This window comes from Mauremys mutica, chromosome 6, assembly GCF_020497125.1.
Source record: "Mauremys mutica isolate MM-2020 ecotype Southern chromosome 6, ASM2049712v1, whole genome shotgun sequence".
Classification (NCBI taxonomy): domain Eukaryota; kingdom Metazoa; phylum Chordata; order Testudines; family Geoemydidae; genus Mauremys; species Mauremys mutica.
The window spans coordinates 74,479,267-74,494,887 of NC_059077.1; the positions used below are offsets into that span (position 1 = coordinate 74,479,267).

The 15,621-nt window shown below is 41.7% G+C and overlaps 1 long non-coding RNA gene across 1 annotated transcript in view; it reads right to left on the bottom strand.

Annotated features, from left to right (window-relative positions):
• Window positions 1–15,372, bottom strand: part of LOC123373132 — a 35,056-nt gene extending 19,684 nt beyond the window's left edge. The window contains exon 1 of the long non-coding RNA XR_006580576.1: window positions 15,254–15,372. This is a non-coding gene — a long non-coding RNA (uncharacterized LOC123373132). The remainder of the gene's footprint in view (window positions 1–15,253) is intronic.
• Window positions 15,373–15,621: the final 249 nt, after the last annotated feature.

The following is a 15,621-nucleotide window of genomic DNA, read 5'->3' on the forward strand; positions in this document are numbered from 1 at the left end:
AAGATCTCACAAAACTAAGTGATTGGGCAACAAAATGGCAAATGAAATTTAATGTGGATAAATGTAAAGTAATGCACATTGGAAAAAATAACCCCAATTATACATACAATATGTTGGGGGCTAATTTAGCTACAACAAGTCAGGAAAAAGATCTTGGAGTCATCGTGGATAGTTCTCTGAAGATGTCCACGCAGTGTGCAGAGGCGGTCAAAAAAGCAAACAGGATGTTAGGAATCATTAAAAAGGGGATAGAGAATAAGACTGAGAATATATTATTGCCCTTATATAAATCGATGGTTGTCATAGGTCTCACCCCCACTTAGAGCTGTTGGGTTCCAATATGGGGACCTGCATGAATTTATCTCTAAACTAAAATCCTAGTTTAGATCTGGTAAAAGCTGCCACCACCCAATCAGGTACGTGGATTGGGACACAATCCTTCCCCAAAATCCTAGGGGATCCCAAGAGCCCCAAATCCATGGAGTTCTTACACCCAGGAGAAATAAACCATTCCCCCCTTTTTCTCCCCCCTCCCTTTTCCTAGGAGAGATACCGGGATTTAACTACAGAGGGATACCTCCCCCTCCCCTTTCCCTGAGAATCCACCCAAAGAAAGATTAACCAAGTTCTTAATAGAAAAAAAAAGAATTTATTAAAAGAACAAAAAGAAAGTAACTGTCTCTGTATCCCAAGATGGAACAATACACAGAGTCTAACCTATAAACCTGGAGAGCATTCCCCCTCCCCCTTTCTTTCTCAGTAAAAGCAAAGTAACAGCAAACAGGAATAAAGAATTTCCTTCAGCAAACACACAATTGCAAATGTAGAAATCAAATTATAAGACTAATCCGCCTTTCTAATTAATACTCACTATTGAATAGTAGGAACTACTCCAGGAGAACTTGGAGACATGACTGGCCTCTCTTAGATCCAAAGAGAGCACTCTAACAAAGAACACAGACAAAGGCTTCCCTCCACAGAGATTTGAAATTATCTTGTCTCTGATTGGTCCTCTGGTCAGGTGGTCATCAGGTACTGCATGTTAACCCTTTACAGATAAAAGAGACCTTAACCCTTAACTATCTGTTTATGACAATGGTACACCCACATCTCGAATACTGCGTACAGATGTGGTCTCCTCATCTCAAAAAAGATATACTGGCACTAGAAAAGGTTCAGAAAACGGCAACTAAAATGATTAGGGTTTGGAATGGGTCCCATATGAGGAGAGATTAAAGAGGCTAGGACTCTTCAGCTTGGAAAAGAGGAGACTAAGGGGGGGATATGATAGAGGTATATAAAATCATGAGTGATGTGGAGAAAGTGGATAAGGAAAAAGTTATTTACTTATTCCCAAAATACAAGAACTAGGGGTCACCAAATGAAATAGGCAGCAGGTTTAAAACAAATACAAGGACGTTCTTTTTCACGCAGCGCACAGTCAACTTGTGGAACTCCTTACCTGAGGAGGTTGTGAAGGCTAGGACTATAACAGCGTTTAAAAGCAAACTGGATAAATTCATGGTGGTTAAGTCCATTATTAGCCAGGATGGGTAAGGAATGGTGTCCCTAGCCTCTGTTTGTCAGAGGATGGATGGCAGGAGAGAGAGATCACTTGATCATTGCCTGCTAGGTCCACTCCCTCTGGGGCACCTGGCATTGGCCACTGTTGGTACACAGGATACTGGACTAGATGGACCTTTGGTCTGACCCGATACGGCCGTTCTTATGTTCTTAGAGACTAACAAATTTATTTGAGCATAAGCTTTCGTGGGCTACAGCCCACTTCATCAGATGCATAAAATGGAACATTATAGTAAGGAAATATATATACACATACAGAGAACATGAAAAGGTGGGAGTTGCCCTACCAACTCTAAGAGGGTAATTAATTAAGACGAGCAATTATTAGCAGGAGAAAAAAAACTTTTGTAGTGATAATCAAGATGGTCCATTTCAGACAGTTTGCCAAGAAGGTACCTGGAAGACACAGAACTGGAAGAAGATCATGTGGCTGACCCTGACTCAATGAGGCCTCTGGAAGAAGCTCATTACAAAAAGCCCAGGAAGGGCCTAGGGAAAAGGTCTCAGGAAAGGCTAATGGTAGGAGGGAGTCCAGGGAGGCGGTGGAAAGGCATTGGAGGTAGCAAACCTTGGCTGTTAGTCCTTAGAGTCCCTGGACTGGAGCTAAGTGTAGAGGGTATGCCTGGGTTCCCTACCAGCTGTCACACCCCAACCCCTCCCCAACACACACCTCGGGGAGTCCCCTCTGCAGGTACAAGAGGCTGAGAGGGAAGGGAGAAGAGGAGCAGAGAACAGGTTAACTCAACACGTCAACTAGCTAGGTGCTCAGGTCGATGATAAGACGCTGGCTGTAGCCCAAGGACACAGCTCACAGCCGAGGCTTGGCTGTGAGCCGAGAAAGACAGGGGCATGAAAGTGTTCCGAGCAGCCGTGAGAAAGAAGAATCCAACTGCACAGACCTGCAAGTCAGCAAGGCCAACAAAGAAGACAGCAAGCAGAGTGTGAAAACACAGACAAGATGACAGGAGGGGGAGCTGAGCCAGGATGTTGTAGGAAAGTTGAAGAGACCACAGAGAGTCGGTTTGGACTGGCACAAAGGGCACCAGAAGTCACTCAGTGGAAAATCCACCTCCCGTCCCCCCCCAAGGAGCCCAGGACTTAAAACCCTCCTGAGAGTGGGAGCAAGGTGGAGATCAACCGCAGACCTGGACAGCCTGGGCCCAGGACAGCACTCCCCTCCACCCTTCACCCACTCTTCTTTTGACATTACACCCAGGCCTGGCCAGTTTTGTGTTGTGTTGTGTGTGTGTGAGTATGAAAGTGGGTTAGGGCTTGGGGAGTTAATGCTTTCTTTCTTCCCCTGAGTGATGTAGGAGCGTTCCCAGCACTCTCTGCTGGTATTTTATTATTTTATCCATAAAGCTTTAAACTTAGACCCTTGATGTGCTTCGTCATCTCCTCCCTAAAAAGATCCTGTGACCTCAGCCTGATCAGCTGATGCCTTCAGGCAGATTGGTAACAAAAATCTGTCACACAGCCACTGGGAAGGTGGCATGAAGTCTCCTGACGTAAGGGGGGATAAGGACAACTCAGAGCCTGGAGAGCGGAGTGTTAGGCCCACTAGGCCTAGAGCCCTAACACCAGGATTGTAATTATTTGTTGGATTTTCTGTTACCCTGACAGGTGTGTGGAACAAAAATATGACCTGGCTGGAGGGCCAAGTTGTGAGAAGAGGTGCACCGCTATAGGACTGGAGTGATCATCAGCAGGGGGCGCTAGAGAAGACCCAGCTGTTCTGCCAAACCCAGCCATGAAGAGGGGCACCCACAGTATATTTAGACAGATAAATTAAAGAGCCTAATTTTTCTAGAAACATTTATTCTATCGCATCAGTTAAAATATCAACTACACAAAAACCCCAAAGCATCTTGAAGTACACTTTGAAGAGTTGTGAATGAGGAGTTATGGTTATTGGCTAAGACTGGGCCTCCATGTTCTAGCACAATTCATACATTTGGTGCAGGTGTGTTTCAATAGCTGGTATCATTAAGCTACTTGATCTGTGCTGAAATTATGTAGTTAGAAACTGATAATTCATGAGTTTGGGGAATGGTGAAACAATCTTAACTGAAGTAAGAAGTAGGTGGTAATATGATAATCTGCACATGTTAGAAATGTCGCTATCATTGTCTTGTAAATTAATTAGCTATATGAGATTTTTTTATTTTAGTCATCCAGTAGTGTCACTGAAAATTAGTATCTGTCACAGCATCAATAAAAACCTAACTGTTTAGTTCATAAAGCCTACATCTTATTGTTCATATTCAACAGCTATGAAGTTTCCAAATAGGTGCTGTGTTTAAGGAGTGGCAAGCTGCTGTCAAGACTGAAGCTTTCAGTGAATGTGCCTATCAAACGGCGGGAAACAAAGTAAAAACATGCTCATGACGCATCTTTCCTATTTCATGCAGTTTACTGATAGAGCAGCTGAAATCAATATGACTGGAAACTCTAACTTGGCATGATTCCCCATTGACCAAATCTGCTTTTTGAATATATTTGATTCAAAATATATTGAAATGGTCAGCTAGTGAGTCCATTTGGATTTCTTTCAGGAAAGCTTCTGTTGCTGTTATTAACTTTACTCTGTTTATATTCTTATTGTGCAAGTATCTGTAAACTACAGTCATGGTACATGTATTCAGTTGAGATCTGCTGACAAACTAAGTGACAAGTCAGAATCTGCTGATTTCATCAAGGCTACTGCAGCACTAGCAGTGCCTGTTAACTTCTTCAGTTTCTCTTTTACAGAAAAAAAAGCCTTAAAAAATAATTGACAGTTGCCACCCTTATTTGATGGGGTCTGGTTGCTGCTCTCCAGAGCTGATGTAACTTCATGTATAATGCTGCTCAAATGCTTTTCAGATTTGGAAATATTTTGCACTTAAGCCAACTTCTTTCACAGTTTAAAACAAATCGACTCTTCCATGAATTCCCTAAGAACAACTGCAGTTGACATCCATAACCAAAAGGTGTTAGCATGGGTGTTTTTGGACTATCAGTAATAAATTCAATCTGTATAGAAACTACATAGTGGACAAATGAAATTCTAATACTATCTTAAATTATTCTAGCTGGCAAGCCATGGTACAGTCCCAACTCCACTGTGTAACTTTAATAAACAATGATGACCTCTGATTTTGGCATCCTCCTGGCCATTTTCATTAAAGTATCAAAGTGGCCAATATTACAGTATCTCCTCCAGATGCATTGTTCTTAAAAGTGCTTCATTCCTTCTGTCATTCAGTTGCACATACTAGATTGGGATCTGCTGAGTTTAGCCTTTAAGTGATGTGAGGTCCAGGTTACCAAGTCTCTAATAATTCAGTTAAATTAATATGAATTATGGATTCTTCATGAAGTGAGTCAGATTCAGAAGTGATGTTACACAATGGCACAGGAAGTGGGTACAAAAAAGCATAAGGGAATCTAAGTTGGTAGAGTAAAAGTGAGATTGAAATGGGGTTGGCACCCACCTCTTGCAAGCGCCCCTTTCTGGTCAAAACGTGCCTGCAATCACTCAGTTTGAACAGGGCGGCACCCGCCTCTTGTGGGCACCCCCTTTCTGGTTGGATGTGAGCTTGCTTTCCTTTCAGTTCTTACAAAGGGGTGGCACCTACCTCTCGCAAGTGCCCCCCCCTTTCCACAATGATCTGTGGACACATGTTGCAGTCTGTATTGGCTCTGTGTGTTTAATCACTAAAGTTTGCCTGCTTGGTGTGCTTTAAGGGTATGTCCACACTGCAATAAAACATCAAGGGCTGGCCCGGGTGAGCTGACTTCAGATCAAGGGGCTCAGGCTTTGGGGCTGTAAAATTGCAGTGTAGATGTTCAGGCTTGGGCTAGAGCCTGGACTCTGGGAGCCTCCCTCATGAGGCTTAGGGACTGGAGCCCAGCCTCAGAGACCTCATAAATGGGGAGCATCCCAGAGCCCAGGCTCCAGCCCAAGCCCAGGGGCGGCTCCAGGCCCCAGCACACCAAGCGCGTGCTTGGGGCGGCATGCCGCGGAGGGCGCTCTGCCGGTCGCCGGGAGGGCGGCAGGCAGCCAGCCTTCGGCGGTACGCCTGCGGGAGGTCCACCGGAGCCGCGGGTCCGGCGACCGGCAGAGCACCCCCCGCGGCATGCCGCCGTGCTTGGGGCGGCGAAATGTCTAGAGCTGCCCCTGCCCAAGCCTGAATGTCTATACTGCAATTTTATAACCCCATTGCCCGAGCCCCTTAAGCCCAAGTCAGCTGACCTGGGCCAGCCATAGGTGTCTTATTTCAGTGTAGACATACCATAAGAAATCACTATATTGCTTCTATGTTCTCCTGCATACTATTTTGACTCTGTCCTCATGTTGTTTTTATTCCACCAATGCTATTTTTCTAGTTATTGAAACCTCCTATTTGGAATGTGTCATCAAATTTGTTTGCTCCCAGTACATGGCACATGAAGTAGAAGGCATTGTCTGCACTTAGGCTGTATTTAAGCCACAGGAATTTCTGAAACCACTGTGGCTGAAATTTCCACTGATGGTTTCCAAATGTACAGATAGCTGCACTGTCAATTGTGGCTCAGTCAGTCTAAATGTAATATATTTCATATGTACCCGTCTCTGTGAATGGAATAGTAACTTCCTGTGATGCCGATCGTCAGCTAACTTAATTTGATCACGAGAAATGGTCCATCTAAAATCAGATCATTGTAATTCTCAAACTTTTTCAAATAATTGACCATTTCTGAAAATAGATCTGGAACACCTTTTCTTTTCTCAAAGACCCAACACTTTCCTTATAGCAACTTTGGGACTTGGTTATATGTTGGGGGAGAGGAAATATTAGGGAGGTTAAATGAGAATAAATTCACTTTACTGCACTAGGTGTGGCTGCCTGGTTACATCCTTTGCCTTTTGTATCTCTGCTGTTTACTTCCTCTCCCTAGGTATAAGGCCTTACATTTATCATTATTAAATTTCCTCTTGTTGCAGGCCATCTGAGCCTCTCTGATCTTTCCTATTTTCATTCATCACTTAGCTCTGTCCATTGCTGCACCTCTATAAGAACCTGTGGGACTAGAACCTTGGCCCATGGGGGAGGGAATTTTATTGGGGTCGGGGTCTGGGCTGCTGAAGCTTCTGGATCACCATTGGAAGTTTAGTCTGGGTTTCTGCTATAGGACCATGTGAAGCTAAGCTCTGAAGGAAGTACCTGCAGGACCTGAGTTGACCTCTCACCGCCTATTGACTAGCTCATGCTGGTATATAAAACAGGAAGCCATCACGGGAAGCTATCTGAGCAACACTGCAGCCAGCCAGCTTGCCTTTGCTTCAGATCGTACCTTGCTGTGGATCCTAGACTCTGGCTTCTGACCCTGGTTTGGCCTGGACTCTGCTATTTGCCTGTTGTCTGTAATCAGATGCCTACCCTGATATATTGGTATCCTGATGTGGCTCGACCCCAATCCTGCTATTCGTTGCCTGAGTGTAATTTGGTAAATGACAAGTACACATAGGCTGCCCATAGCCCAGCCCTGACAACCTCCAACCTGGGTTTTGTCTACAAATTAGATCAGGGTTTGTATTTACACGGATGAAACACCTGGCAAAGAAAAACAGCGAAGCAGCTGTACAGGGTGAAAATTACATTCTGATGTTTGATTGGTATTTGGATGATTTTCCTATTCGAGTTCTACTATTTGGTTGATATACAGGCACTTTCAAATAGGAATCTAATCAGACTCCATGTATTTCCCCCACCACTGGACACCCACGGCCCCAAAGAACAGAAGACTCCTTGTCTTAGGTGAATTTTTGAGGGGATACTATGTTACACCTAACTTGGGGGTTGCTCCTATCCCCAGCCCACCATCTTGCATTTTGTTGTGAGTGCACCCATAGTCTTTTTTCTTCCCTCCCATTCTATCCCCAAACCTTCCCTGTGGCTTCTGGCAGCAGCATTTCCGCCAACGTTTTCAAAGCAAGTAGGTTCATCTTAGGAAGGCCTCTCCACTATTTCTTCTTCCACTGGCCCTTTGAAATAATTTAGACACAGAGTATTAGAGTGCCCTGGGCTATTGGCCTAGTCTCTGAAAATGGGGATTTACCAGTTAAAGTTATAATATTGAAGTGCTCAGATCTGCTATTATCATCTGCAGCAGGATGGGCAAGTGGAATATTGGACTAGGTGAATATTGGGCCAAATCCTTTCGCTGGCAAAATAGTGCTGCTATTCATGCTATATGGCACGTTAGTAATTCAGGACACCAATCCTTAATGAGTAGTACGCTTTTAAAATTCAGCATCCATAGAATTTCAGATGGTCAAGTAGTGCATGGAGAAGGCTGTGGAAGAAACTCCAGTTCAGAAGGAAAATTGTTTAAGGTAAAATTGGAATGGGCAATGAGTGATTGGAGGCTAGCAAGAATCCAGCAGTGAAAATGAATATCCGGTAAGGTAATCTAATTTATCATCTGATCACAACACAAAAATGGAGATAGAAAAAGTGGGATTCTAGTAGATAAGTGGATGGAAAGAAGTGAAGATAGTAAATCAGAATTACTTTACAGTATTAGTTTTATTATTTGTAAATTTTTGGAAAGACATGAAATGTTTCTTGTGTGTGACCCTGTTAGCTATGCCGTGGTGAAATTTTGGATCACAGTGTAGCAAAGAAGTTATAGACTCCTAATGGAAGGAAAAAAGTAAGGAGCAAGAAAGAATAAGGCTTTGAGGAACTAATAAATAATCTGATGTGAAATTGGAAATACAGCATAAGCATGGCAAAGGATAAAAGTGAATGTTGATCTGATTGAGGAAATTCTTTTTACTGGAGGTTTGTCATGCAGAACATCTACTGCAATAAACACAAATTGTGCAAAGTTATTCTTGAGACGTATAGGAAATCAGCAAAAAATAAAGAAATGAAATGAAGGAAATAATATATTAAGAACTGAGTGAGGAAAATGTAGAAGTTTCTAAACAGACCAGCAAGATTGAGTACTAAGTACCTGGAGAATACAATCTTCAGTTGGGGACAAGTGATTGAAAAGTGAGAGAGCTACTGATCCAACTGAAATTGAGTTTTGTTCCATACTTGGAAAATAATGCCCTGAATTTTTGAAGATAAAGTGTGTGTAGAAGGGTGGATGTTATTTGGCTAGCATCTTTGGGCATGGGAAAAAGCTTTAATAGCCAGTTGAGGCCAAACTGTAAACAGGGGTAGACAACTCTAGAGAAGCTTTTGTTTAAATACAAAGGTCAACGAACTCAAACCCAGGATTGAACTGAAAACTCTTCCTTGCCTGTGGTCTGGACAGTAGGTCTCTCCTGGCCAGCTATGTGGATAGAGCCAGCTCCTTCTTCTTTCTAAATGCTCATGATGAGCTCACAAAACCAGACTCTTCTTAGATAGCTGTTTTCTATAGCTGTTCCATCTGTAGCTACCCACACTCCAGGATCAGCCTTCCAAAGTATCAGCTCTCTGATGAATACAGTGTTTGTTCTACTGCTGATGGGGCTCTAAAGCCTGGGTTCAGTTTGGCAGACAAAAATGTGGTATGTTCAGATTTCCTTCCAAAGCATTATGTCAGGCTTTAACAAAAGAACAGTTCTGCAGAGCTCCAAAAATATCAGGACAGATGGAAAAATATGAGCCATTATTAATTATGTTAATAACTACTAAACCACCATTGTTAGCATCACTGAGAATGGATTTTAGTCTAAGAAGGTACAGAAGCAAAGTTAGATTTCAGACAGGCAAAAGGAGCTAAGGGAGACAAAGTGATACCAGTGTTTAAATGGATAAGCTACAGTAAGCCAAGGAGAGTGAAAATGGATGATCAGCCCTAGGTATAATATGCATAGTAGAGTTTAGATAGCTTAAGCAGAGTTGGAAAATGATGCTTATGACATATTAAAATCAGAGGAAGGAGTATGATAGTTGTTTTTTCTCTCTCTTAACATAAAGAGTAGCTTGCAAGAGGTAGGAATTGAAGAGGCTGGGTGTGACACATGGCCAAAAAGCTTGCAGGCTAATTGACCCAGATTCAAGCTACAGGGACATATTGGTAGCTACTGTCCGTGGTTTTGTGTGTTTACATATCTTGTCAGAGGTTAACAATATAATCAAACGGTCCCTGTCTATGTTGTAGTCTGTTAATTCAGGGATCAAAAGGAGATCTTAACATTTAAATGAACTGTAAACATAGTGATATCACTGTATTCATCTCTCTTTGAAATGTATAGAAAATCATCTGCGAATGGTGGAAAACAGGCAATTGCCTTATGTTAATCTCTGTAGCTAATTACCCATGATGCTTAGGAAATAGGTCTACTTCAAAGTCTCCATGATTGCCTATTGTTCACCTAAGGACTCCGAGCTGTCAGAAGAAGGCCTGGTACTGTATAAAGGTGTCTTGGGTCTTGATCCTTTTCATCTCAGATCTGCTTGATGCTTTATACAGGGGAAGCTTGAGTTGTAAGACTGAGATCTCTAGTCCCATCTGGATCACCCTGAATATGAACATTGGACTATAACCTATAGACTAATTCTGAAAAAACTCTTTGCAACTACAAAGCTCACCATCTCTCCTATGAAACTGATCTCAAAACTATACTCATGTCTGTATGTATACGGCTCTTTTAACCAATACTCTCTCTTTTCTTTTTTAATAAATTTTAGTTTAATTAATAAGAATTGGCTGTAAGCGCGTGTTTGGGCAAGATCTGAAATATTCATTAACCTGGGAGGTAATGTGTCCAATCCTTTGGGATTGGTAGAACTTTCTTATATGATGAATAATTTTTTCAGTAATCCTGATCATATTTGACTTGGGTATCTGGATGGAGGCCTGAGGCTGGGTTGCTTTAAGGGAACTGTGTTGTTGGCTTCTGGATAACCAGTAAGGTATTATAGAAACTGTTTTGTGCTGGCTGGGTAAATCTAAGTATTGGACTATCCACCAGCTTAGGGGATTGTCTGTCCCATTCTTTGCAGTTTACCCTAATTGAGTAACCTCAGTGTGGCTCCCCTGGGACTCTGATCACACTGGGCAAGTGAGATGCAAATTATGCTGACCTGAACCCAGTACTGTCAATCAGCTTTAGTTTGGGTTCATACTACATTTGCAAGCAACAGTTTGAGAACTTTTGAGGCCTTAAACCACCACTTCCCCTCTCTTTCTAGAGATCTGTGAATTATTCCATGTTGCAGTTATTTACAACTAGTTGTGAATTTGAGCATAACTTGTTGGACTAGGTCACATAGACAAATCACCCACTGGCCCTTGAATGGTATTTCTCCTATGCCTCTAATTGGTTGAGCATACCTCTTGTGTTTAAGAGGGTTCACCTAGCAGAAGACATTTTCAGCTGGCTTCTCTTGTTCTATCCCTTGCGCCTTTGTTTCTGGCAGTTACTTGTCTAGCTAATTTGTTACTTTCTGTCATTAGCTTGGGAACAGTATTTTATATTTGGTCTCTGAACAAAGAGACTTGAAAATCAGAGAGATGGTGGTTGAAACCATTGGAAAGTGTAAAGTCTCCAAGAGGGAAAGAGAGAAGGGGACCATGGACAGAACCTGAAGGAAAGCCAAGAGACAGAGAAAAGGAGGATGAGGTTTATTGGTTAATAATATCTTCAAACTTCAATTTTAAACAGAATTCAGGCAGGTACTATGTCTGCAGCATTCATTGAGTAATAAAATCATGCATGGTATAACTTCATTGAAAATTACTGAATTTGGCCCAAGGAGTTTTGAATGAAATGCAAAATCTGAATTCTGCTAGAGACTCTTGCTTGTACTGAGTGCTATATACAGCACCTTAGCTTTGGCTAAATACAATAAAACAAAAAACAAAAAAACCCCCCACAACCCTAGCAGAACAAAATTAAACAGACCTTACCACCAATGTGAAAACCAGTCTTTACTAGGTCTTGTTATATTCAAAAGAATGTGGTTTCCACTAAAAAGGAGATAGAGACTCTGTTAATCAATTCCCCTACATAGAGAGAGGCTGCAGCTCCTGTATAATATATCTTCTAGCCAAAGTGTTGTAATTGACCAGTTTTCTACCTTTTGGAGAAGTTTTTGAGTTACCAAAGGAATCTCAGAAGATGCATAGGAAATTTTTATGTGGGAAGTTGAAGAGCTTATTTTTGGAAGACAGCAGAGGAGCAAGTGCACATTGACTGAGCTTTGTCCTTACTACATTAGCTAGCTACAGACATGAAGAAATTGACAAGAACAAAACCTGCAAGGACTATATCTAAAAGTGTTACAAATTTGGTGGCTGTCAGCCAGAAAAATGGAGAGTCCGTGATTGTCACAAGAGCATGAGGGAACAAAAAAGACTTTTTTTTTTCTGCTGAGGAGAAAGATTATAGGGCTGGGAATAAAGAGTTTAGAAAGGAGCTGAAAATGAAAACTTAACCCACACAAAATGGGGACAAAGGAGAGTTGAGTGTTCAAAGAAGGTACATTCAGAGCCAAACAGAGTACAATGATGAGTGAAAACCACAAAGGATCAGTATGTCTAGGGCTCTTTAGTAAATGCACTGGTTTCATTCTTGGGGACGAATTCAGAGGTGACACATAAGTTACATATCAGTGAGTGGGTGTAAGGGAGTCTAAGTGTAACTACTAAGCTAAGAATGTGTAAGTTAAGGAAAAGAATGGTGCACTTTAACTTACACTTTCTTACATCTTTTTCCTCCATTTAATACCCTTCTCTTCCAAGCCCTCAGAGTGGAAATTACACCAGCCTCGACTCCGTAATGAGTCTGAATTAATGTAAAACTTGCAAATTGAAGGGGCTGAAAGAAGGTGTAAATTACACCAGTTTAGACTCTTCGCTGAATTAGCCCTCCGGGCCTGATTGTGTCTACAGCAGGAAAAGCATAGAAATATTTTGTAAAACCTAGGACTCTTTAACATAGAAGAGAAACCCACAATGAGGGGCAGATTCAGATGCTGTTTATCTCTTTATTATAAGAGATTTCTAGTTTAGAAATAAAGTAACCAATGCTGACCTATGGGTTGAATTTCAGGAATGTTTTTTGAAAAGGCTGTGAAGGTTTAGCAATGATATTAATGTCCCATCATTTAATGTTCTTAAATCCAAGAAAGTCTAGCAATTTAACAAAAGGAATAAAGTTAATATCATGGATAAATTAACTCCCACTAGGGCAGAGAGGCTCCCTCTCTTTCAAACACCTGAACTCATGTTTTTGGGGTTCATAGGGTTCTCATAACTTGTTCCAACCTCTTCCCTGTAACTTTAAAACAGAGCTTTTGGAGTGCAGCACTGGCTGGTCTGGACTCTCCTGCAAAACAGGAGTGGTGGTGGGGCCTTGTGTTACTACTACTTTCCCCACCAGCAGATTTTCTGCTGTGGTCTGTGCCATAGGAAGCTGGCCTAGACTCTGGAGTGACTCAAGCTCTAGTTATTTTTCAAGAGTATTCAACGTAAATAAAAACAACCACCAAAATCCACATTTTGTTAGCTAAAGTGAAAACAATGTTATGAGTTAGGGCTAGATGAACAACCCTCCATCTCTCCCTCCTCCCCCAAAAGCTGCTGGTCCGAAGTGGGTATCATGTACGATATGGGAGGGGGCGCGTTATGTGGTTTGTTTTGTTACTCTTTCCATTTCTTTTACTCTCTCCATTTTTCTCCAGCTTTTCTTGCAGTTTCTCTATATTTCTCTAGAACCTGGAGTAGTGGAAGATCCTGGGTTTCCATAGTACCCCTGGGAAAGTTGCACAGTCTGGAATGGAAAAACTGCCTGAAATGGCACTGAGACAGCTGGTCTGGTAAGATTTTGTTATTCTGGAAGGGGAAAACCATATAGTGACTTAGCTGGAGGGCCAAGCCACAAAGAAGAAGCACTGTGACTCCTAGAAAGTGAGAAGGGCTGTGGCCTGAGTGACTGAAGGAAGCGGGTGTTGGGCTGGCAGAGCTAGTCCCCAGATGCAGCCACAAGGGGGTGCTCCACTCGTGAGTGAACTCTGTGACAAGAACCTTACTTATAGCTTAACAGGCAGTATTTTAGTCCAGGTTGGACACTCAGACTAAAGGCAATCTCTTTCCTCAACAAAATTGTGCAAAATTCCCTGTTGGCTTAATTAACATTTTCCCCTGTCAGTAATCCTGAACATTTCTGTTCCATGTCTGAACCCATAACACAGTGCTAGTCAGTGTAGTATCTGGGTGTTGGTTGACTATTGCATTGTTTCGTGTGACTTCATCTAGAGAATGCTGTCCACAGTTGACTTTGAAGAATATGCAGTCTGCTGGAGAGTATAAATCCAAGATTTGTGTGATTTTTCCAATAATAATTTGCAAACTGGAAAGTCTTTTTCCATGTGCCAGAGCAAAATTTATACTGAAGCACCTTGAAGTCCTTTACAAAAAGTGTCTTTCAAAAGAGGACCAGAAGGTGAAGTACTATTATATTAAAAATGAGATATCAGTGGAGATACTAAAGATCTATGTAGAAATATAGCTTTCTGAGCAAACAAATGTATTTAATAAAACAATGGAGGCTTTTAAGGCCTATTAAAATAGATTTAAAACCACTTTTTTGCATGATGAGGATATGCATTTAATAGGGTTCTGCTGTACTGTTAAATTTCAAAGCAAGGAAAAAGTAGAAATATCTCAAGCAGAGCTGGGTAAATATTAGAAAAACTTATATGATTGATTAGATTATATTAGTATTCTCTTTTGTTCACTTGTCCATGAATACATGAGCAACTGTCACTTTTGAGGTGGTGGGGATTGCACTAATTTAAGGGAAGGAGATTTTACTTGTGCATTATTTTTAATTGTACTTCTAAGAGCATTGCATTAGAAGTGCATGCCCTGTTAACTCTTATGGATCCTTGCTTGATATGGCTGGAAGTGAGGAGCTTAGAAGGCAGAACAGAGTTGGTGATATTCAGACAGCTGACTGAACAGTCAGCAAAAGCCTCTGTGAGGAGTAGAGGATAGGAGGGAGAGGTGATGAAACAGCAAATGAGATCCTTTGCTTGGAGACAATTTTGCACATATTGTCGCCACAGAACAATGAGGAGGAAGTCTGAACTTTGCTCAGATATTGATTTGGGGGAAGAGTAGGAGTTGGCATCAGGGCACAACCACCTAATATAACCGCCTGTATAGTGAGCACTGGGTCATGTGTTCCTGTGGCTGTATGATCATCAGTGGCAAGCTTGCACATGTGATTTAATGACTGATAAATAGCCTCTGAATTATAACCTGGTCTAAAGTGGAGATCAATGGATCTAATCTATGCATGAAGTGGATAGAAACCTTCACATCCCATATGGGAACGGAGAATACACAGCAACTGTCAGAAGAACCAGTGTTTTCATGACAAAAGTTAGTTTCTAGCTCTTATGTGTGTAGAGGAAAGCTTGAAAACATGAAACCTTAAAGGCTTAATACCCAGAAGACAAATAAAAACTTTTATTGTTAAGTCTCATGAGTGTTAGAGGGGCCTGATTAATGATTTTTGAACACATAAGGCTAGCATTACAGCTGATGCATTCATATTTGAGAATGTATTTGGGACGAACGTGAGAAGAAAATGAACTGAAAGTCTACTTTATAGAAATGTGTCCTAATTTATTTCTGTAGCTAGTTTAGTAAGGAACCCACCTATTATAAAATCTTAAGATATACTTACATTGTGTAAAAGAAAACAGGAAGATATCCTACATGTTAAAATTTGTCTCCCTCCGTATGGTGTTCCTGACCCACTTCTTGAGAGATTTAACATCCCAGGCACTGTCTGTTGTGTATTTGGTTGTCATGGTTTTTGGTTCCTATGGTAACTGAGTTAGATTATTAGGGGATAGCTCAGCCAGCTTCAGCCAGCTGGGTGAGTTCTCTGAGTCTGTAAATAAAATGGTGGTTTTGTTAGCTGTCTGCTGTCTGGCCTCAAGTGATTTCTTCCTAAACCAGCTGCCCCCAAGGATATAACAAGTGGCGACAATGGATGGGATCCTGGTGCTGCTCCAGTAACAGAAGGAAGTAGAAGTCAAGGTACAAAAC